A 23793-nucleotide genomic window follows, 5' to 3' on the forward strand; every position below is an offset into this window, starting at 1 on the left:
GCAGAGGTTGTAAACTGTATTGCAAACATGCTGTTTACAACTACAGTATATTGCAGACTTTGTACTGTAGATCAAAATGTACTTTAAGATCAACAGTACAGTTTGCAATATAATTATAAATTCTCTGGAAACAGCATGTTTGCAATACATTTGATTCTTAAAATGTAAATCTGCTATACTATTTAATAATCTTTAATAATGTAGAAAAATACAATTAATATGTAGTACTATTGCGGGTACTGTATACTGAAATGAATTATGCAAGTACAGTATACATAGGTACATTTTAAAAAGTATGTTTACTGGAAAAAAGTATTTACTCATTAGACATAAATACTGATTACATTAAATGTTTTGGTTTATTTCAAATATATTTAACTCAACATATTGAATATAAATAATTGCAGCTTTATATTTATATATATACTTGTACGTTTTTTTTTATTTCTCCACAAATGCTTGATCTTAGTATTAAATGATTTAAAGTTGTACAAAAGCAGCTATTTTTTTAGCAAAATAACTATTAATTGATACTATGTATAATCAATTCACTTGAAAAGCAAAATACTTCATAAAAGGCTAATTGCTTTTAAATCCGTCAAAGAATGTGCTGACTGCAAGTCAACATTTGTAAGATTTTAAAGATATAACATTTATATTTTGTGTACCAGGGGTGAGCAAACTGGGGGGGCACAAGTTTTTTGGGGGGGCGTAGCGGTTACAGAGGTCCCACGCTTTCAGCGCGAGGTCTCAGTAAACTCACTTACCAGGCTTCGGTCCACGCGTCTCCATGGCGACGGGCGGCAAATGACGCCGTGGGGTCCAGCTCTGTGACGTCATGACCGCGCCCCCGCACGCGTACCTAGCTGTCCACAAATCTCCCGACCGAGCAGAGCGTGTGACGTCACCACGCATGAGCACCAGGCACTTGCTCACGCTGGCCACACACATTGCCTCAATATGTTTCATCGCGGCCAGCGTGAGCGCACGCTCAGCGCCACCCTGGCCGAGGCCTAATGCCTCAGTCATTAAGCAAAATAAACAGAAATAACAACAATGGTGATTGCCTCAGTGATTCAGTTCCTCCTAAGCGTACAATCTTATAGCATGACATATTATGTTGCCCAAAATAGTGAAAACAATACCCTTTGCAGGGTATAAAGGAAATTGAGAATATATCAATAAATGAGCATTTACTATCACTAGATTGAACTTCTCCCCCTTCTTAGAACCATGGACTGTATTGAAAACGGTTTGTTTAAAGGCAACACAATTACATACAGCAATAGGAGCACATAGACTTAAAATAGAGACGCCCTCCTGAAATCTAGCTAATGTCCATATCTGCGTCTGCGGCGGAGGAGGTTGGAGCAATTGATCTCCGCTTGTTGCCATAGCAACACCGGTAGCGTCTCTTCCCCTAGGAGGCAATGCCCTGTGTCAGCAGCAGTGAAACACGTTCTGCAGTGTGAGTAAGTTTGTCCCAGCCACCTCCTTGTAGCCCGGTGACATCACAGAGTCACGTGATTGGACCAGACCGGAGCCACTGGCTGTACAGGAACCTGACAGTGCACAAGGAGGGGGAGCGAGAAGGGACAGGCAGAGCGGAGGGCGTTTGCCTGACATGATCCAAACTTCACAAGCTGTGTGAGTGTCTCTCTCTCTCTTTCTTCCACTTTTCTGCTCGGTAATAAAGTATTGCCCCGTTGGGAAGGTCTCTGGCGGTGTTGTTTGAGGAATGTATTGTCTTCTATGCTATGCATCTTCTTCTGGTGTAAACACACAATGGCTGAGCATGACCTCTCTTCCCAAACAAGTGCTGCTGGTTTTGTAAGTGGGGAGCAGCCGTCCCAGCCACTCGCAGAAAACCCGCTCCCCACAGGTGAGCGCACACTGTGCCAACTTTCATGTGAAGCAGAGCAGGGGAAAGGCAGAGACACGCTCATAACGTACAGTAGTATACTATAGATAAGTCAAAGCATTGACACAACTCCAAAGACGCATGTCCCAATGCAAGTTTTTCCTTCCTTTCCAGGGGGAAGCACAAACTACAATTACCCACTCCTCTAACAGTATTAAGCAAACATGCAGTGAAGGAGAAAGTAACATGAAAGAGGCAGCAAAAAGCAATTTGTTCATCACTATTAACAAGGAAGCTTATGGTTCTCTTTAAAGTTTAGTATCTAATTTAGTAATCAATTTTGTTTTAGTTTGTAACAACCTGCCTACCTCAAGCGCTCTTTGCCCCACCACCCGTGTTCAGTATATTGTGATTTTAGTCTCATCTGTTTGAATAGCCCTGAGAGAAGAGATTTGTTTCATTTAAATGAACAGGGGCTAGAATCACAACATTACATTGTACCTAATGATGAACATCTATACACTATGAATCTCACAAAGCTTTCCATTGTTAAAGAAAATCTATATTTATAGTAGCGAAAATCTGTATAACATCCAGTGTGTTAAATCTTTATTTGACTGTCTATGCATCCTACTAATAACCACTAGGGAATGCTTCTTTATGGTACTCTAGATGTATAGATGTATAGAGGATTTGAGCTCTGATTATTTAGTGTGTATGACTTTTAGATGTCTTTGATCTGTACACATTTGAACTTTTGAAAATATGTCTCAAAGGTCAGCTTCATTGTTTGAAAGCGACAATAATATTTTTTTGTTTTGTTTTAAGTCGTCAAGTCTCAATTCTCATGCATAGGAGAAACTGGATGTTGACATCACTTATGCATGGTGAGACTACAGATTGTTAGTAAATGGTCTGATCCCAACCCCTATTTTTGTCTAACCAGGTTTTCACAGGTGGGAACTGCACAGACCTATAGCAACGAGATCTTCAAAACCAGGTCAGAGTATTACTCATCTTATCCTTAATACTTTCCTGTATATATCATCTGCATCATTCTGTCCTTCTCCATTAAATAGACATTGTGTATATGTAATTACAATTTGGGGTGTGTCTGTTGTTTATTATATTGTGTTGGAAGTTTTAGACGGCCTAATAATTTGCACACAAGACAGTCTGTACATTATTAATATGGTATAATTAGGTTATATGATCCCAGCTATGCCTTTTGACAGTTATTGCACAATATTTAAAATATTGGGAATAGTATAGCTAATGTTAAGGATATTGATATTTAAAAAGATTGCCCATATCTGCCCTCAGCCCAAAAAATCCAATAAAGCAGACAGTCTTCAAATCATTTTGGTTTTAATTGGTGTTAATACACCTGGGTTATATATCAGAGATCTGACAGATATGACTGAGAACCAAAAACTATGTGGTCACAACAAAATGTATAAAAACATTTTAACATTTGAAAAAAATAACATTTTATTAACCAAATAAACTCTCTAAGTGCAACATACTGTATATATACATGCAGTGCCAATTGTTAAAAATCCCCGGTGGTGGGATTCAAAGGTCCTGTATATTGAAACAATGTCAGTATACAGATAGAGATAGTGAAATCATCTGTTTTGTAACAATATCCCATGAGAGCAATTGTCACAAACTGTTTGTTTGGTTTGTATGAAGGTAAGTAGATAAATAATCTCATGTATCCAAATGATGTCAGTATGGATGTCTCACATAGTGTAAAATTTTCTGTCATAGCGGTGATTTAGTAGCATATTCGGTGTTCACTGAATCATAGAAGAGGTACCATTTAGTATTGGGAATGTATCCTTATGGCCCTGGTTATTATGATGAGCCCCCATCGGTAACAGAGTGAAGTGATTCATTCAGCTACTGTATGTCAGCATACATCTCTAAGGCCAGGTCCCCAGTGGCTGCTGTGGCGTGTGCTACCGCGTGCGTGCCATACACCACAGCACAGCCCTCTATGGGGCAGGCACCAGTGTGTGTGTGTGTGTGTGTGTGTGTGTGTGTGTGTGTGTGTGTGCGCGCGCGCGCGTGCTGTGATGCGTACGCTGGCAGGGGAGACAAGAATTTTGTCTTCCCGGCCGCGACGTGGTCACGTGGCGGCGCACAGCCAATGGCAGTGCATATATGACCCTTCATGGCTGTGCCCCCTGTCATGGCCACGCCCCCTGCGCTCCCCTAGGGATCCCCTACAGACTTCCGATCACGGCTGTAGTCTGTGCACACGCCACCATGCCGCCAGGCGCACGTGCAGCAGGGAGGCCTGGGGCCGTAGCCTAACACAGCAGATCCATACAATATGGTGTAATTCCAAACTCTTTTTACACCCTAGGTGTTCTCTATATTCAGCAAGTGTAATAATTGATCAGTCAGAAGATACAATATAACCATAGACGTAGCTAAAGCCTGGGGGCCCGCACTCTTGGGGGGCCCGCTCTCTCACCCTCCCCTTTGTAGAGTCAGACGGGGGAGATGGTATGCGGCGGCGGGCCCCCAGTGTTACAGGAAAAGCAAGCCGGGAGAGGAATCGGCAAGGCAGGGGAGGTGTGCTCTCTAGCAGTCTGACCCTGAAGTCTTTATTACTTCTGGTGTCTGCTGCCACAGCGCAACTCCTAACTCCTCTACCGACTGCTCTTCTGAACATCTCCTCCCGCCAAAGGTAGGCATGGGGAGAGAGCTGAGGGGAAGAGAGAGAGAGCTAGCTGAAGGGAAGAGAGAGATCGAGGGGGAGAGAGATCGAGAGAGATCTGAGGGGAAGGGAGAGAGCTGATGATGATGAGGGGGGAGAACTGGTGAGGGGGAGCTGAAGATGATGGTGGTGGAAAGCTGATGAGGGTGAGAATTGGGTAAGGGGAGCTGATGATGAGGGGGGAGGGCTCAGGTGATTAGAGAGAGGATGGGGGGAGGGATTAAAAAATTACAGTCACTATTAATATTAATGGGGCCCTGAAATTTTGTTTGCCCGGGGCCCGCCCATATCTAGGTACACCACTGAATGCAACCCATGAAAAATCCCCTGTATTTATTAAAACGGGTAAAGCGTAAGTACTTGGATATATTTTCAATTGCATAGTACTTGCGCACATATTTTGCACTTCCAGAGAAAGCCTATTTAAGCTGTACGGTGATTACATACATATGCTGCATTGCTGTGGATCTCCGTGTAAGTATCCAGTCAGTCTTTGGCCTCGGACATGGTCAAAAAGACTGTGCTGAGGCGAAACATTGTCCCTATCAGCGCGGCTTTAGACGGCGCTTCCGCAGGCGTGCGGAGGCGTGTGGAATTTCAGCCGACAGACCAATTTTAGATTTCCCGCTGAGGGAAGCGAAGGGCCGGTCACGTGACTGCCAGAAGCCAATGGCAGTCCGTGACGTCGGCGCCGTGATGTGGCACACTAGCCCCGCCTCCCGCTCCGCCTCCCGCCCTGCACACAAGCGCGCTCCCTGGCACTCATGCAGGGACAAGAAAAATCTCCTGCTTGAGCAGGAGAGCATGAGCGTCAGCGCTGCCCAGCGCTCCTCTCTGCACCATGTCCCAGGCCTTAGCTACATACCCTTCATAGAGACAAAGTAACATCTACATTGTACTTTTTGATTGATCAGTCACTACACTTGCTGAATATAGAGAACACCTAGGGAGTAAAAAGTGTAAAAAGAGTTTGGAATTACACCATATTGTATGGATCTGCTCTACTGTGTTAGAGATGTATGCTGGCATAGCTGAATGAATCGCTTCACTCTTATGATTAACCCCTTTCGGTAACAACCAGGGACATAAGGATACATTTCCAATACTAAATGGTGAATACTGAATATGCTACTAATCACCACTATGACAGAATATTTTACACTATTTGAGACATGCATACTGACATCATTTGGATTCATCAGATTATTTATCTACTTACCTTCACACAAACCAAACAGTTTGTGACAATTGCTCTCAGGGAATATTGTTACAAAACAGATGATTTTCCTATATCTATCTGTATACTGACATTGTTTCAATATACAGGACCTTTGTACCCCACCACCGGGGATTTTTAACAATTGACACTGCGTGTATATATGTTGCACTTACAGAGTTTATTTGGTTAATAAAATTGTATTTTTAAAAAAAATGTTTTTATACATTTTTTTTGTGACCACATAGTTTTTTGTTTTCCGTCAAATCTGACACATCTCTGATATATAACCCAGGTGTATTAACACCAATTAAAACCAACATTATTTGAAAACTGTCTGTCTGCTTTATTGTATTAGGAATTGTATGGCCGAGTGCAGATATGGGTAATCTTTTTTTTTTATCCCTCTTGGATTACCTTGTAAATATAAGTATTCTATTACCCCATGCACCCCATAGATCTAGATACTTAACTGTTACTTGTTTATTAAGGTTGAGCGGTTAGTCTTTTTCTGTGTTTTATAATTTGAAGAATATCCTTCCATAAAAATTAAAAAAAAAACTGAATAAGATTATCATCATGGGTGGCAATCTGAGGAATATAAAGCTAAGAGTCAAAAATGTAATTGATATTTTCTCCTACGTCCGTCATGGCAGCATCTAACATGTGGGTAACGCTCCTATCAGCTGAGGGTAGGACAGACAATTACTGATCAGGTATAATAGGGGACAATTCCCTCCTTCGTCAGTATTTCCTGGCCTACGACAACTAAGGTTAAGAACTGGAGCATTCCCTGTAGCTTTATTTTTTTTTTGTTTCTATGGAAGCCACCTTTGGAACACTATACAGGCTTATGCAGCCTTATGCCCCCTGCTTTTCTGAAGGATGTCTAGGAAGGATATAGCCAGTCCTCTGTGGTTGTTCAAATTCGTAGGGGTTGTGCTGAACCTGTTTTATTGCCTCTCCAGTCAATTGCTGGTGTCTTGCGATCATGAGCAAAGGGGAACGTCTACTTCAGTGGTGGAGCTAGGCCCGAAAAGACGTTGTTCCAACGTAGGTGTTTCAGCAGGCAAACAGATGCTGATCTTTTTCGTCTGTGCATGTACAGTAGTAACTCTGGCTGTCTGTGCACTAAAGGGAACCTGGATAAGACTAAAAACCTTTTATCCAAAAGCAAGCACTTGACCTGCGCAGATTGGAGGCGATGTTGCCCCACTGGCTATACCAAAAAGTTATCTGCAGACTGCATAAAGAAATTGGTCTTGGAAGAAGTGCTTTTTAATGTGTCTTATGTTTTCTCCTGGATAAAATTAGTTATTATGGATCAATTTGAAATGGTGAAGTCTAAACACTCTAGGCCTCAAGAACCAAAGAGATCTTGCTTTCAAAACTTTTTTAATAAGCACGAGGACATTTTAACTTTTGAAGAAGGGCAGAAATCCTTGTTGACCAAGGGGCATCTAAAGACGCAATCCAAGCAGGCGATTTTATTTATTTATTTTCATTGCTAATTTTAAAAAAAATAAAAAAAATCTAAGGGGATCTCTGGAGCTGAACCCCATTGATTTCAGCTCTGTGGACCCCCTGCTTTCGGAGATACTTGCCTCCATAAGGGGTGCCAGTTTCTGCTAGCTGGGTTGACGTAATGGTGGAGTTTCAAAGCTCGTGCGCCCTGCGGGCCAATAGGAAGCCGTGACATGGTCAGGTTCAGTTTCCTATTGGCCCGCGTGACGCGGGAGCTTTAAACTTTGCGGAGATACCGGCACTCCCTTTGAAGATCTGTATCTGTTGAATTTGTTTACGTATTATTACTCTTAAATTATTTACCTGCCCAGCTTTCCAAACAAACTAAGGATGTGGCTAATTTAAAATATAAAATCATGCCTTTTGCAGGCTTTAGGAGGTCTTTCGGTTGTGTGAATTATTTGACAATAAGAATACCCCAGTAATGTATCAATGACCAGTTTAAAAAGGAAGAAGAATTTCATATTGAGGGTTAGCCAGCAGGGGATTTAGCTCCCATTGATGGAATGTGTCTTGTCTGTAGCATAAACAAGGCGAAGTTTTGTTGAAGTTACCACCTTACACTTGGTTTCTTGTTCTAGTCAGAAAAGAAAGTGTTTACTATGCTATTGTATTACTTCCAAAGGACAAGATCCACAAGCTTCCCCCTGCATAATATGTGATAATTAGCTTATTCTGAGGGGCCATAAGCTTTTGGACTGGGCGGAACAGCTACTTCTGCTTTTGTGGAATTTCCGTTGAATGTTTTGAATATTTATGGGAATGTTCTCTTTACTGCTATTTGCAGATTTTCATAACAGATTGACAGATTTACTGTTGGATAAACATAAAGCGCCATGGAAAATCCTCGTTTTGGCTATATAAACTGCAGATATTTTTTGTCTTATCTAATTTTTTTTCCCGCAGCCCATGAAGAAATCTGTTTCTTCCTTCTATATCATGCTGCAGTTATTTATTTTTCACCATTTTTAGATAAATTCTGCAAAACAAAACCCAAAAAACAAATGCCCACGATTTTAAATCGAAAGCTGTTTAAATGGATTCTGTGTGTGTGTGTGTGTGTGTGTGTGTGCACACGTGTGCACACACACTAAAAATATATATATATGTATATATCAACTGTAAATATTCCTGTATGTTCATTTGCATGTCTTAGACAGGTCTGCAACCCTGTCTTTCACCATTATCACCCAGCATACCCACTGCAGCAAGGGATTCTGGGAAATGACATGCAAATGAGCACACAGTGCCACCTTTTATCTCAAGCTCCTATTCTATTACAGAGCAACCCTTAAGCCAATGTATGCTGCTTTAAACACAGCTTTTACGCAAAGGCTGGGGAAAGATGGAAAGCCAGTAAGCCCACTCACAGACATGTTTCAACCTTGATGGGTATCATCAGTGTGATTTTGGTTGCTGGCTATGCTGGTTTGAGATTAAGAGTAGGTATTCACCACACTTATTAAGGTTATGGTGGGTAAAAAAAGTGACAAAAACCCTTCACAGTAAAGCATATAGCAAACTGTAAATGTTACTGTATGTTCATTTGCATGCCTTAGACAGGTCTGCAACTTGTCTTTCACCATTATCACCCAGCACTTCCACTGCAGCAAGGGATTCTGGGAAATGACATGCAAATGAGCACATATATGTGTATGTATGTATATATATATGTATGTGTGTGTATATATATATATATATATAATGTGTGTATATATATGTGTATATATATTAGAAGTGTTGAAAGTGTGGAAAAATATATATTATTAATAATAATTTAAATATGTTTCTAAATAGGCAAAAACACTAAAAATCATAAATGTGTACACTACAATTTAGAATAAAAATATATATAATAAAAATATATATATAACATATATTATGTGCTCCTATTTCGTGAAATATAATTTAAGACAACACTCCAAAAACATGTGATAACATAAAATACAAGCAAAAAGAATTATTGATATAAAAACCAGTCATTAAGTGAAAGTCCTTAAATTGGAAGAATAGTCCTGGTATGAGGGGATCTCCGCAGCTCTCAAATAGGATGAACCACATCCAGATGATACCTATTAGAAAAGAAAAAAGAGAGAGCGCACGCCCCATAGCGTAATACAGTACATTTATTTGGGGAAGGGGGGGGGGGGTTAGAAAATCCACTCACAAGGGTAAGTTAAAATCAAGCAGTGTGTGAAATATATCACAGCCATCTCTGGTCACTCAGCCTCCAGACCCTGCAGTCCAACTCTCACTTGAAGCTGCTGGTAGATGTTCTCTGGTGCGTGAGTAGAAAGGCTCCTTAAAATCAATGATGCAGTCTTTGAGTTTTAGGAAAATCTCCAATCTCTGCTGGCCGCAATGTGTATCAGCGCTCGATACGCCCCGTCATGCGCTTGCGTTATGATGCAGTTCCGTTCCCTGGCGCGTTTCGTCACGTGCTGTGACTTTCTCAAAGGGTTGCTGGTGATTCCTGCCCTCACTAAGGATTTATAGCAGCCGGTTGCTAGGTAGCTAGATCGTGTCCTTCAATAGGTTCAGAGTTGAAATGGATAAGCCTATTATATCTGGGTTGGAGTCAATGACGTCGAGCCTATCCCAATATGTGGATTATTATCTGCAACCCTTCCTAGCTCAGGTCGCATGTTCGGGATACGCTCCACGTCATTGACTTCATCTCCAGTGTTAAATGGAAATCTACTTATCTATGGGCCACATGTGATGTGGCCTCTCTCTACACTTGCATAGATCATGCCAGGGGGATTGAGGCAATACATTTTTGGCTGAACAGAGACCAATCTATTCCTGAAAAGCACAAAAAATTTATTTTGGTTAGTGTTAGGTTTATTTTAAACCACAATTATTTTTTGTTTGAGGGTGTATATTATTTACAGATCTGTGGAACGGCCATGGGCCAAGGTTCACCCCCAGCTATGCAAATCTCTTCATGGGATTTTGGGAGGAGAGATTTGTGTGGCATAATGACTATCTTGGGGCGGGCCTCGTGTACTATGGCCGTTTCATCGACGACATTATTATTATTTGGGATCGGGACAAAACTGATTTACACAACATCTTAAGTTCCTTCGATAACGACCCTTTGGGATTAAAATTCACATTTAATATTGATGCTGCATCTGTGGTCTTTCTGGACCTAGTACTTAGTGTGGACTTAGAGTCTAACATTACTACTATGACTCATTTCAAATCTGTGTCAGTAAACAACTTTGTTCACGCAACAAGTAATCATCACCAACAGTGGGTCAACAATATTCCTCCGGGGCAGTTTCACCGACTTAAAAAAAACTGCACCAGAGAGAATGATTTTCTCTCAGTCAGATACACTTAGCAAAAAATTTATGGATAAGGGTTATGATAAAAAATTGTTAACAGACTCTTTCGGCAAAGTTAAAGCTATGGATAGAACAGTAATGCTTAACAAATCAAAGGCTAAGAGGGCTTCGCATTTGAGTTATGATGCTCCAATTGAAATTAATAATACGGATTCCTCTTTTGTGAGGTTCATTACTACCTATAATCAGGCTTATAAAAATATTAATCATATTTTAAATACTCATTGGAGCATCCTCAGATGCGATCCCCATCTGAAAACTATTTTGCCGGAGAGAGGATCCATTGTATACAGAAAGGCTAGAAACATTAAAAGCATTCTGGCTCCTTCCAAATTAAAATCCATTGATCCGGCTGTTTCGTCCATAGATGTGGGTCCTAAGGGCAACCACAGATGTGGACGCAGCCGTTGCATCACTTGCAAACATCTGTTACTTCAAACGCAATTCAATTCCTACAATAAGGACAGGGTCTATTATATTAACATATGAACAAAGATAATGCTGTACACCACTGTATAAGTATAAATACAAAGGATACTTGCTTTTTACCGGTGCACCTGGAAAAGGAGAGTTCCTGGCAGTGACAAACTCCAATGCAGACAAATAAAGGAAGTTCCAGGGCACTACGGATTTTCAAAAAAGGATTTAATAGAAGAGGCACAACGTTTCAACCACCACACGTAGTCTTTCTCAAGTGAAAGACCACATGTGGTGGTTGAAACGTTGTGCCTCTTCTATTAAATCCTTTTTTGAAAATCCGTAGTGCCCTGGAACTTCCTTTATTTGTCTATTATATTAACACACACATCAGTTGCCTAAGTTCCTTTGTCATTTACTTGATCCAATGCGGCTGTGGCCAACAATATGTTCCCCGTCATTTTAAAACGGCACATAACCAGGATCCTAAATCCATGACAATTATGGGTCTAGAGTCCATTTCTCCTTGTGCTCTGGGGGGTGATCGTTTTAAAATTTTGTGCCGCCAGGAGACGTTCTGGATCCACCAGTTGGGCACCCTTGACCGTGGTGGACTAAATGAATGTCTAGATGCATGTACTTTGGTGTAGCTCTGATCCTCCTCTGCTCCTACCATTTAAGATCTTGATTATATTGTTATACTCTGTATTCCTCTGCTCCTGTCTTTCAATAGATATAATACAATGTATGTCTTTATATGTTCATGTTCTCTCAGGACAAAATGTTTATATGCATCAGGACAAAATGTTTATATACATAAGGTGGCTTACTCCTATTTCCGTGTATGGTTATACCATCTATATTACCTACATACTATATGTATATATGTATATATATATATATATATATATATATATATATATATTATATTTGTGTGTATATACACACACACACACACACACACACACTGGTTGACAAATCACCAAAAAATCTACTCGCCACACAAAAAAATCTACTCGCCACCTAGTACCAAACGTGTGCTGCTTGGGCCAATATTTACTCGCCCGGGGGTTAAATCCACTCGCCCGGGGCGAGCAAATGTATAGGTTTGTCGAACACTGTGTATATATATATATATATATATATATATATATATAATGTGTTTGTGTGTGTATATATATATGGGTATATATATATGTGTGTGTGTGTATATATATATATATATATATGTATATATATATATATATATATATATATATGTATATATATATATATATATATATATACACACATATATTTTTATATATATACAGTATATATATATATATATATATATATCTATATATATCTCTCTCCCCCATTGATTGCTATCCAAAAGGGGAAAGCGCAGGGATTCACTTTCTGTCTTGTATACAGTGTCTGTGTATAATGATAGTGATAAATACTTTGTAAAATCAAAAGTGCTGGATAGAAAACAAAAGGAGTATATTGAACCTGTGTAATTCTGACATGAGCAGCTGCAGCTGTTTACATAGGATGACTCGGCGACCTATAGCACTAGTAGCAAAGAAAAAATAAAAACACGCAAAATCTCATAGTGAAGTATGTATAAAAATGTATTGAAATATTCAGTCAGCTGGTGAGTATTGCACGTACATCAGGATAAGGCTAAAAGAGCATGACATGTTGCTACAACAGCATCCCCCATATCGACCGTCCGATCCCACAGGCTGTACCAGATGAAGTGTCCAGGATCTCCTCTCCACGAAACACCAACTCCTGCTGGAAAAAGGTCTCTGTCCTGGTTTGCTAGGCTTCCCACATTGTGAGCACTGTTGCGTGGTCCCTCCACACTGTCGGAATATGCTGATTGGACGTGACAGGGTTTCGGCGGCTGCCGATGACATCACAGGTTCCGTTGCTGCTTATTGGGACCCCCTGGATGAAAAAAAAAAAAACACGTCCTGTATAGCCATACACGCTGAGTGCAACAACAGTGTTTTCCTGGTGTGTCCATTAATTACAACGCATGCACAATATTGCTACAATTCCTACACATTTTGTAGTTAACTATTTCTTCAGGGAAGAGACCTTTTTCCAGCAGGCGTTTGTGTTTTGTGGAGAGGAGATCCTGGTCACTTCATCTGGTACAGCCCATGGGATCGGACGATCGATATGGGGGATTTTGTTGTGGTAACATGTCCCTGACATGTCATGCTCTTTTAGCCTTATCCTGATGTACGTGCAATAGTCAACTGCTGACTGAATATTTCAATACATTTTTATACATGCTTCTCTATGAGATTTTGCTCTGTTTTCTTTTTTCTATATGTTGTACCAGCAAGTAGTGTCATAACCATATCAGTCCAGGATATTGATTATACTGTAGATGGCCTTCCAGGGTGTACAGTATTACCAATCTGACTACGGTTTACATTTTACACACTTTTTTTTCAGAACATTTTTATAAAGAAATAGCATTATGGTATGTTTCACATTAATATGCAACTATTATTGGGAGCTTTGTGTGATAATGTATCTTTTTTTTTTTTTTTTGTGTAATTCACTTTTTGTAATTGTCTTAAAAACCCTAAGTTTGGCTTTTGCTGTTATATACATATCCAAGGTGGCCATATCACTTATCTAGAGTAAAAGCGAAAAAAAATTGCAAAACTTTAATGATTCATTCCAATTTGTATGCTAATGACCTAACATTATCTACATACTAATTTACATTTAGCGCAAACGAAAGAAGAAATGGCTGTGGAAGACCACAACAAGGCTTTTGCAATCAAACTAATTGTTAGACGTGCTTATGGAAGAAGCGATTTTTCTCAAAAACCAACTGATTATAGTTCAGTAAATAAGCCCCAGAGATCACTTCTTGTACTGTTTGTATTTTTAATTAATGTATGCATAGTTGGTCAAGCTTGAGCATCGTGTCTATTCTCCCATTTATTGCATTTCTCTCTGACACTGATAATACTTCCATTGTTGTTTGAAAAATGTTTTTTTTGAACAAGTAATAATTATCTTGAGGTTTTTTTGTCTATACAAATTTCAGAAAAAAGCTTGACATTTTTTTTTTTTTTTGTATTCCTGTATGAATTACTTTATTCAATTTTGTTAATTAAATATGTTTATTTTTTTTCCTCTAGGGAGTGGAATGAAAGAATTCATGACTGGTCAATGCTAGACCACCAGAGGAGTATGAGCAAACGTTGAGTAGCTGCAGAGCTGCTTTATTGCTTCCCATTTGAAGTAAGTCAACTGTCCATTTTATCTGGCAACATAGCTACCAAACAGCTGGAATCATTTCATTTTCTTAGATCATTTAAGTGGATTAGACAGAAATTTGTTAAGGGAAATTTCCATTGCCATATTGGCCAGGCTTATTCCTTTTATTTATTTTCTTCATTAAACTGTTTAAATTTTAAAACTAAAAGTCAAATGCATACATGTATAATTTGAGATTGTACATGTTGTAAAGAAACAAATACGTGGATACTGTATAATATGAGGAGAAAAAATATACACCAGGAATAAAACGTTCTATAAATTATTTAGTATATAGACTCTTAGAGGTTGGAGAATAATCTGGAAAGGATCTTAACTAGGGCTCCTACACCCTTATCCAAGTTAGTGCTTAAAAAATGCAGTTCTCTATTCCAGGGGAGCGCATACTTTTTTCCCTGTGCCCCCCTGCCGGCAGTTCCCCTCTCTCCGCGACCCCTTCTTACTTCGGCTCCAGCGTCGGTCATGACATCACATTGCCATGGCAACGTCACATCACCTCACTGAGTCATTTGACGACGCGTTGCCATGGCGATGCGTCTAAGAAGCCTCCGGAGCCAAGGTAAGTGCAGTTTACAGAGGCCTTCCCCGGCACTTAATTTAAGTGCCTTCGGGAAGCGCGCGGGGCCTCCGTAAACCCAGCGCACCCCGCAGACAATCTTGCGCACCCCAGTTTGCGCACCGCTGATCTATTCCATAGCCATTATATACCAGATCTTGGTTAATGCTAGATCTAGTAAAGCTTGGGAAATTTGTTTCCAACACTGCCCTATGTAACACCGGGCCGCACAGAGATTACGGGAAGCCAGCTTGTTTTGTTTGTTGGGAGCATTGGGGATTTATTTTCTCTGCAATATAATTCCTGGATCAAGTTGAGTGGAATATCTAGTAACTGTTCATTATTATCCCTGATCTGGGACAACAAGCGAGATATCACAGGACTGACCAACCAAGTATTGAAAAAGGTCCCCTTTGCCCACATCCTCTACAATAAATACTTGTAACCCCTCTTTATATCTCTGACTGATAGCCCAAGTCCTACACTCCTATGTGAACAATATTCTAGGGCGCTAGCAGAGAGCTTGGTGTAGGTCTGACAATACAGTATGTCACCACACGTATCTTAGAATAGCAGGGGGGTGTATTTATAGATACTCTGAGACACATATGGGATCTTCTATCGGGAGGATCATCTACTTTTCATATAGCACAGCTTATACAATCATATACCAACATGTGTTGCTGCGCGTTTGTTTTTAAATGCCTCATCCTAAGTCCCAATGACCCCGTATTACCAAGAGGTGCTTTGTGGGGATGTCACAATGGTGGCGCTCTTAGTGTCTTGAGGTAATGTTACAGGTAATGTTTCTTCGCAAATACTTTGGAGCAGAAACCGGTATGTGCAATCCACAGTACTATAGTGTATGCAAGGGGGGATTCCCTAGGGGTTACTCACGACTCCCGGAACATGAGCTGCTGTTGCTTGAGGTGGACCTGGACTGTCCTGTCTGTGTACATTCCGAGTCAGCGGCACTGGAATAGTTCTGATTGAAAGCTGATTCTTGCCGCCAGTCCATGTCTCGGCAGTTTCTTAACTCTTCTCTTTCTGCATTACTCTTGGTGCACAGCCCCCTGATCCTTTGCATTGATAGGCTCGCATGACATGACAGCCAATCTCAGCAGCAGGGGCTTCTGCAGCTGCTGCTTAACACCTTCTACCCTTCTGTAAGCTCCATCATTGGTTCAAGAGCCTGCCCATCAATGCTTGACTGCTTACAAGTATCACACACACACACCAGAGAAGAGCTAGCACGGTGCACCATGCATACTTAACTGTATCCTATGAAGGGGGTTACATACTCAACGCCTCTGGGTATAAATTATCTAATCGAATGCATTCTAAAAACAACTTAGTAAGTGTTCTCTTTGATAGCAGTACAGATAGCTGATCAAGCTGCATTTTTCCAAGATCTCAGACGACGTTTCCTCTTAAGTTCTTTGCTCAGTCAGCCTTTCAGGGACTAATATAGTTGTGTTTAGGTAAATGGCCTCATGGAATCAGAATGTTATTCTTTATCAAGATCAGACCTTTCTGATCTTGTTGGGTATGACAGTGAGTCAAATCCTTTGAGGAGAAAATTATAAGAGGTGTTTTTTTTTAAATGTCGAATTTGTACATATCTGAAAAATTCTGAAGTGGGTCGAAGGTGTTCTGAGCATAACCTCTAAAAAGGTATATCATGTTGCTGTTTACGATCATGTCTCTCACCCACAATATTTATATTGTTATTCAAGGGTTATTAATGATCAGTTTCAAACCTGAATCAAAATCTCGGTTACCCCAAAGTGGGAACATTAGTGAGGTGGAAGCTGTTGTTTAGACGCCCAGATATCTCAGACTGACACACACATGATTTATTTGCTTAGGCCTTCATTCCAGATGAAAGAATCTAAGGGCAGAGGGGAAATCTCTAAAGCTTTGATATCTACCCATTTTAGTGTACTTGAAGTTAAATGCCAGGCCAGAAGATGGCTCACCTGGGACACGTAATCGTATTTGAGGAAACAAGGAAGCGCAGATTCTCCACCAAAGAGATTAAAAAAGAATGAGTGAAAAAATATCAGTTTTCATTTGCCAGACTGAAACTCTTTTAGAGAGACTCGGGTCAGGAAAGCGAGGTATTTATTTAAAGGATGTTTATTTTTACAGTACAGATTTCTTCTTATTCATAAAATACTATATATGTTCTATTTATCCATATCTTTTTTTAAGAGACACAAGTAAGTCTAGGTAGTTAGCTCAGTAAAGACTACAATAGTGAGCTATATGAGGTGCCTCTAAATATTTAATAGACCTACCGCTCCGCTTAAAATTGTAGTTCAATTTAAGCAGCTTCAGTATGTTACTATCCAAACCAAGATCCAATGCCTCTGACATACTGTAACTATTTGAATTGGTCTAATTCGCTAAAAATATTTGGAAGTGAAATCATAATTTAGAGAAAGTAAGGTAAATATTGTCGGCATATAGGGCTACTATAAATGAAAGTGGGCGTATCGCCTATCAAGAGCTATATTTATTTGATCTGATTTTTGCAGCTAATGACTCCAGACAAAACACAAATAAAAGAGGGGGGAGGGGGGGAGAATTCACAATACTGCCTTGTCACATCTTCAATAGATATTAAATCTTCTGGTTTGGGAAGAACTGTTTGTCCAAAGCAAAGATCTTCCAACGCTAAGATCTTCCAACAACTGGTCTCCTTTAACAGTTTTTATAGAGGTCAGAATACCATTTTGCCCTATCACAAGCCCCACATATTTCATTTGATGCTCCCAAAGGCTTTTGGTGATAACCAAAGGAAATTGTGAGAGTTTTGTTTTCTGGGTTGGGTTCACCATGACTATATATGAAGACCTTCCCCGAGTAAAAAAAAATAATTTTGAAGGAGAGTCTGTAATGCATAAAATTAAGCAAAGGGATATTGGGCTCGGTGGAGCTAATAGATGTTCAATGAGCACTGCAAATGCACCCCATTAACCCTCCAGAGTAGGGGACTTCTATTATGGTGCCAGGGCAGTAACGACATCCATAGAAGAGCTCCACTGGTCCCCTGGGGGAAAAATGCACTAACTGCAATTTACAGACAAAAATCTAAGCCCAAATAACCACCAAATAATGAAGACAACCAAGCATTATCAGTTTATGGTGAAATATTTCTGAATTTCACTTATATGGCTTCAAAGCAGCAACAGTTGGAGAAGGGAGTGTGGAAGAGAGACTTACAAGATGACCGATGGCCATGAGGTCCCGAGCAGATAATGGGAAGATAATGTAGCAGAAACCAGCCCACAGGCAACAAGACCAAACCACGATATTATAGCCAAAGCATTTGCCAGAGAACTTCTCCCGGAACTCAACGAAAACACTGATAAAATAAAGAAATGAATTGATAATCTGAAAAATGGATTTACCGCACATACCTCCAGAGTCGAGGAGCCAGAGGCTAGAAGCGGCACTATAGAAGATCTGATAGACACCCAGCAATCCGTGCAGGAGCTGCAAAAGAAAAACAGGATCTTAGAGGAAAAACTTGATGATCTAGAAAACTGATCCAGGCGCAACATCATAAGGATCATAGGGGCCCCAGAATCGCCTAAACTAAATCGGCTAATAGGCCCAACTGCTCTGGGAGCTATCTACAGATGAGCACCCGATTTAAAAATTGAGAGCACATCAGATGTGTCCAGTAAGACAAAACAAGGAGAATAACCCAAAACCCATAATTACAAAAATCCTGAACTTAAATGACAAACTAAAACTACTGAGAGCCTTTAAGGAATCAGACCAACTGATATATGAGGAAAAGCGGATCATATCCTTCCAAGATTACTCACGATATTCCAGAAAATAAGGAAAGGTATGTACTACAAGCAAAAAAGGAAATTTGCCCTGATCTACCCTGTAACCCTGAAAATCTTCACAGAAATGGGCAGAAAAATGTTCACATTTCACAACCAAGCAGAGATGTTTGTGGTGAGGAGGAGCAGAGGGGACATAGGAACCCAGCATAAAAAAAACAGCACAGGGAGAACACTAATGGAACCAGGACTATTATTCAATCACAGAGACTGCAAGTATTATCTCATCGCCATAATAGAGATGCTTTAACATAGCAATAGTTTGTTGACCATCTTGCCCCATATGGGATGACTGTCTCTCAGGTCCTTTGCTTCTATGCTTATGTGTATCTCACAACTGACCCATCCGTCCCTGTGTCTCTCACCTTACATATGTCTTTCCAATGTAAATACCTGTCCGGGGACAAGGATTGCTTTTTCTCTCCATGCAGGAAGAGGTTAAACGATAGCCGTAATGTGACACACAGAATTTGCATAGAATACCATGTGTTTAAAACAGTTTTATTTATTTGTTTTGTGGTCTACTTTTGTCTCTGCTATCCAATATATATATATTGTCAGAAACATGGCTATGCATCCTCCAAATAACAAACGGCGGCGCCCTTGCACACATTACTGTAACCACTAAGAAACTGGAGAGGAGAGACTCGTTCCGGGGAAAGGAGGCAGTGACATGAGGTGAAGGACCTATCATCTTCAATACACCAAGGAAAAAGCAAAGGATAGCGGACACCCAGGACCCGTTATTAAGGAGATTTAGAGGGAGTCGGGGAACCATCCGGGAGGGTAGGGGAAGGGGCAATAAGAGTGACTAACAACCGCAGTCAATAATTCTACCGAGACTTTTGCTCAACCTTAGAAATATTCACAGAAATCCCACTACAGCGATAGAAGCGGTTTAGCATTGCAATAGTTTGTTGACCCACTCACCCATGTGAGATGCCTGTCTTACATGGGTATAAAAAATATATGTATATTAAAAAACAAAATTGATAATGATTATGCAAAGCATTGGGGGAAAAAAAGACAAATGGAGGAGACTTTTTAAGGGGAGAGAGAACCAAACCTGGGAAGATGCACTAAATCAAGAACAAAAAACTAATGCAAAGAGACTTTAGTCCATGGGGTTCTTCCCGGCAGCTAATTATGACGGGGTAACATTTTAAATAAAGTGGTAAGGTACAATACGTCCTCTAAACATAACAGCTGTATAACGAATCATACAAAAACCATGGGATACCTGGCGCTTAATACAGTAGAAAGTGTCCATACAGTGCAGTCCTTTAAATGTCCAAATGATGTTCCCAACCAAAGTGACGATTGCAGTTGGATTCGTTAGTCCCCCCTAATAAAGGGTTAAAGAAAAAACACAAATTGTGCAGTACAGGCATACCCCACATTAACGTACGCAATGGGACCGGAGCATGTATGTAAAGCGAAAATGTACTTAAAGTGAAGCACTACCTTTTCTCCACTTATCTATGCTTGTATTGTACTGCAATAGTCATATACGTGCATAACTGATGTAAATAACGCATGTGTAACAGGCTCTATAGTCACCCCGCTTGCGCACAGCTTCGGTACAGGTAGGGAGCTGGTATTGCTGTTCAGGATGTGCTGACTGGCGCATGCGTGAGCTGCCGTTTGCCTATTGAGCGAGATGTACTTACTCGCGAGTGTACTTAAAGTGAGTGTACTTAAACCGGGGTATGCCTGTATATCTGGACAGGTGCATACAGGACAGTACGACCACAGTGAACTACTTACAAGATAAATCTTGCAACTTTCAGTTGAGAGGATCTGTGCTTTAACCTCTTCCTTGCTGTGATCACGAATCCCACGTGAATCTTCTCAATCCTCCTCTTCTTTAGCTTCTCCCAAGTAGATATTCGGAAGGCATGATAAGGAGAGAATACAGCAAGATAGTGTGGAAAGTACAAAACAATTTATTAAAATATATAAAAACAGCCAAATGTAAACTCACATATGGATGCAGTAACTCGTGCAATACTAGGATGCCGTCCGCGGCTTGCTAAGGTGTCCCTTTTGCTTGTTACAAATCAAGTACAGCTTGATTTATTTGTAAATATATAAAAAATATATGTGTGTCTGTATGTTATAACGACGAGAACAGTAAAATAAATAACAAATAGAGAAAGGCGTGTGTGCTATTTGGGAACTGAAATAATTCAATTAATCTTCTATGTCCCTTTATTATAGTATATATTTGGGTAAAGTCAATAGAAGTAGATTCGGTATCCCATGATAAACATTGTAGCTGAATATATGTATCTAATGTTCATGTGATCCTGTTGATCGCAGTGTAGCTTATGTAAGTATACTTAACACAGGTAACGTTGTTTTATATGCTTAATATATACACTAAACAATAGTGTCAGCCTGGCCTCATCTGAATAGATATGAGACCAGTTAAGCTGATGTCACCTCCCAAGGGGCGTTGGCTTATCGGAGAGGTGAGGGTTGCGATCCAAGTCAGAGCGTTTAGGAGACTGCACCGTGGGCAGCAACAACGCTCTGACCCTTTCTCTATATAATTAAACATGTTCTATGTTCAAATACTCTGGCGCAAACCTGCGAATCTAATTACATTACTAGCAAGTATTCTGCTCACTGTAACCTAAATATTAGTGCACGCTTACAGCTAAAGCGTCCACCAAGTATAGCACAGCAGATCAATTATATACTCCGTGTTAGGGGGCATTTAACACCGCTGTGGCTATATATAACCATACTAGGTGGAACTACACTGCTGGAGCAAAGACAACACCGTGCAGTGTATATCGCATATAGCTTAACTGGTCTTATATCTATTCAGATGAGGCCAGGCTGACACTATTGTTTGGTGTATATATTAAGCATATAAAACAACCTTACCTGTGTTAAGTATACTTACATAAGCTACACTGCGATCAACAGGATCACGTGAACATTAGATACATGTATTCAGCTACAATGTTTAGCAATATACTGTATAGAAGAGTACACATGGGATACTGAATCTACTTCTATTGACTTTACCCAAATATATACAGTAATAAAGGGACATAGAAGATTAATTCAATTATTTCAGTTCCCAAATTTCACGCACGCCTTTCTCCATTTTTAATTTATTTTATTGTTATCGTCGTTATAACATACAGACCCACATGTATATTTTTTATATATATTTACAAATAAAATTATTTTACACTGCTTAGGGTGTACTCTAGTGCAGCAACAACGGGATTCTCTCTCCCAAGTAAATGCAATTTAACCTATTCCCGGCCCTGCACCACCCTTACATCTGAGTCTACACGTATCACATACCTTTTACCCTCTGCGGCGTAGTGCAGAGTTTGCTCCTTACTCCTAGTGGGTCTATTTTCATTCTTATCATTATACTTGATTTTGCATGATTTTAAACTTTTTCTTATCTGTCATCTCGCTTCATTAAATCGTGCGAAACGTGTTATTTAGGTTGCGAGTTAGTTGTTTGTTTGTTTTTTAAATTCCATTTGATATGCAAATATATAGCGCAAAATAGTAAATCTTGCAAAATGAAGTATCTGTGGGCCAGATTGGAAGTCGCGAGATTGATCATTGGGGTATGGGAATGTGCTATTGATACTGATTCAATTCTAGCAGACAAATAGTTAAGGTAAGAAATGTTGGGCTACTTATTGTGCACTAGGGAAATGTTGATATATCACTTTATAGCATGCATTGCAGGTTGTGATACCACTATTGAGCCAACATGAACGATTTAGGTGAATCTGAACAGACTCTCGTTAATTATAAAAAGCCTGTACCACAAGTATGAGAATTTATATGATGAGGAAGGAATGATAAGTAACCTGCAAAATATTTAGCTCTTATTAAAAATCAAATATTCAATTGTTTTCATATTTACAACATATGTTGATAGGTAAGGAAGCTCTGGGTGCACTGTATAGTCAAGTGAGAGATTTAAACACTGATCCTAACTCCTCATAGATGAGTTCCGTTTGTTCCCTTTATATTTAAAATTGGGCTGTATTTACTAAGCAGTGCTATGTCATGAGATACCTGACAGCTCATTCTAGTAACACCTAGCGGCAGAAGGTGTCATATGACATAGGACCTATTAGTAAATACGACCCCTCGTGTTCTTTGACCTGAAAATGTGCTGATTGCATCAGCTCAGACAGGAGAGCCAACCCATATCAACATAAACCAAGTGATCTCGTGCAGCCAAAATGTATTGAATTCAGTTGCAACTAAAAAAAAAAAAAAATACAGGAAGCTGTGAAGAAAGTTTATCAAACTGTAATGGGCAGTACTGGACATGTATATTAGGACTTCTATAATGCCAATATTCAATTTTTTTTTTTTTTAATTTGTTTTTTTTTTTTTTTATAAGAATTTTGCTTTAGTGCAAAACTTTCAAATACTGTTGCATTTCCACGGCATACACAATTATTACAATGGGTTCTTAGTCTACATTTGTCTTTATTCGCCATGGTAAGACAAATCTCTTTACTTCCCCCCTACCATCTAAATACCATACTCTTCTCATTGCCCAAATCTAAACAATCTCTACCTCATTTCACCTCGCTCAGCTGTCACACATGTATCGGATAGTGAGGCCTGCACAGTGTCTACTTCATTCATTGCAGGATCACAGTGTTAATGGCTTGTGCACGTTCTTTTTAGGTCAGTTTGACTAGAGAAGTACTCAAAATAGAAAATAGACAAACTGTGTCTAACATTACATACATATCTGATCATCTGAAAGAGTAATGCAATGCCGTTATATACAGCCTTTGTAGCTAAGAGTTTAATGAGATTTGGGGCTTTGATGACTTGTGTGAATTTGTGTGTGTGTGTGTGTGTATATATGTGTGTGTGTGTGTGTGTGTGTGTGTGTGTGTGTGTGTGTGTGTATATATATATATATATATATATATATATATATATATATATATATATATATATA

At 39.8% G+C, this 23793-nt stretch overlaps 1 long non-coding RNA gene across 1 annotated transcript; it reads left to right on the plus strand.

Moving 5' to 3' along the window:
• The first annotated feature begins 1512 nt into the window (after positions 1–1512).
• On the plus strand, positions 1513–17003 carry LOC142501402 (uncharacterized). Its single transcript, XR_012803491.1, has 4 exons — positions 1513–1647; positions 2808–2861; positions 14261–14363; positions 16896–17003. It is a non-coding gene; the product is annotated as an uncharacterized LOC142501402 (long non-coding RNA).
• The last annotated feature ends 6790 nt before the right edge of the window (positions 17004–23793 follow it).

The sequence above is a fragment of the Ascaphus truei genome, chromosome 1 (genome assembly GCF_040206685.1).
Source record: "Ascaphus truei isolate aAscTru1 chromosome 1, aAscTru1.hap1, whole genome shotgun sequence".
Lineage (NCBI taxonomy): Eukaryota > Metazoa > Chordata > Amphibia > Anura > Ascaphidae > Ascaphus > Ascaphus truei.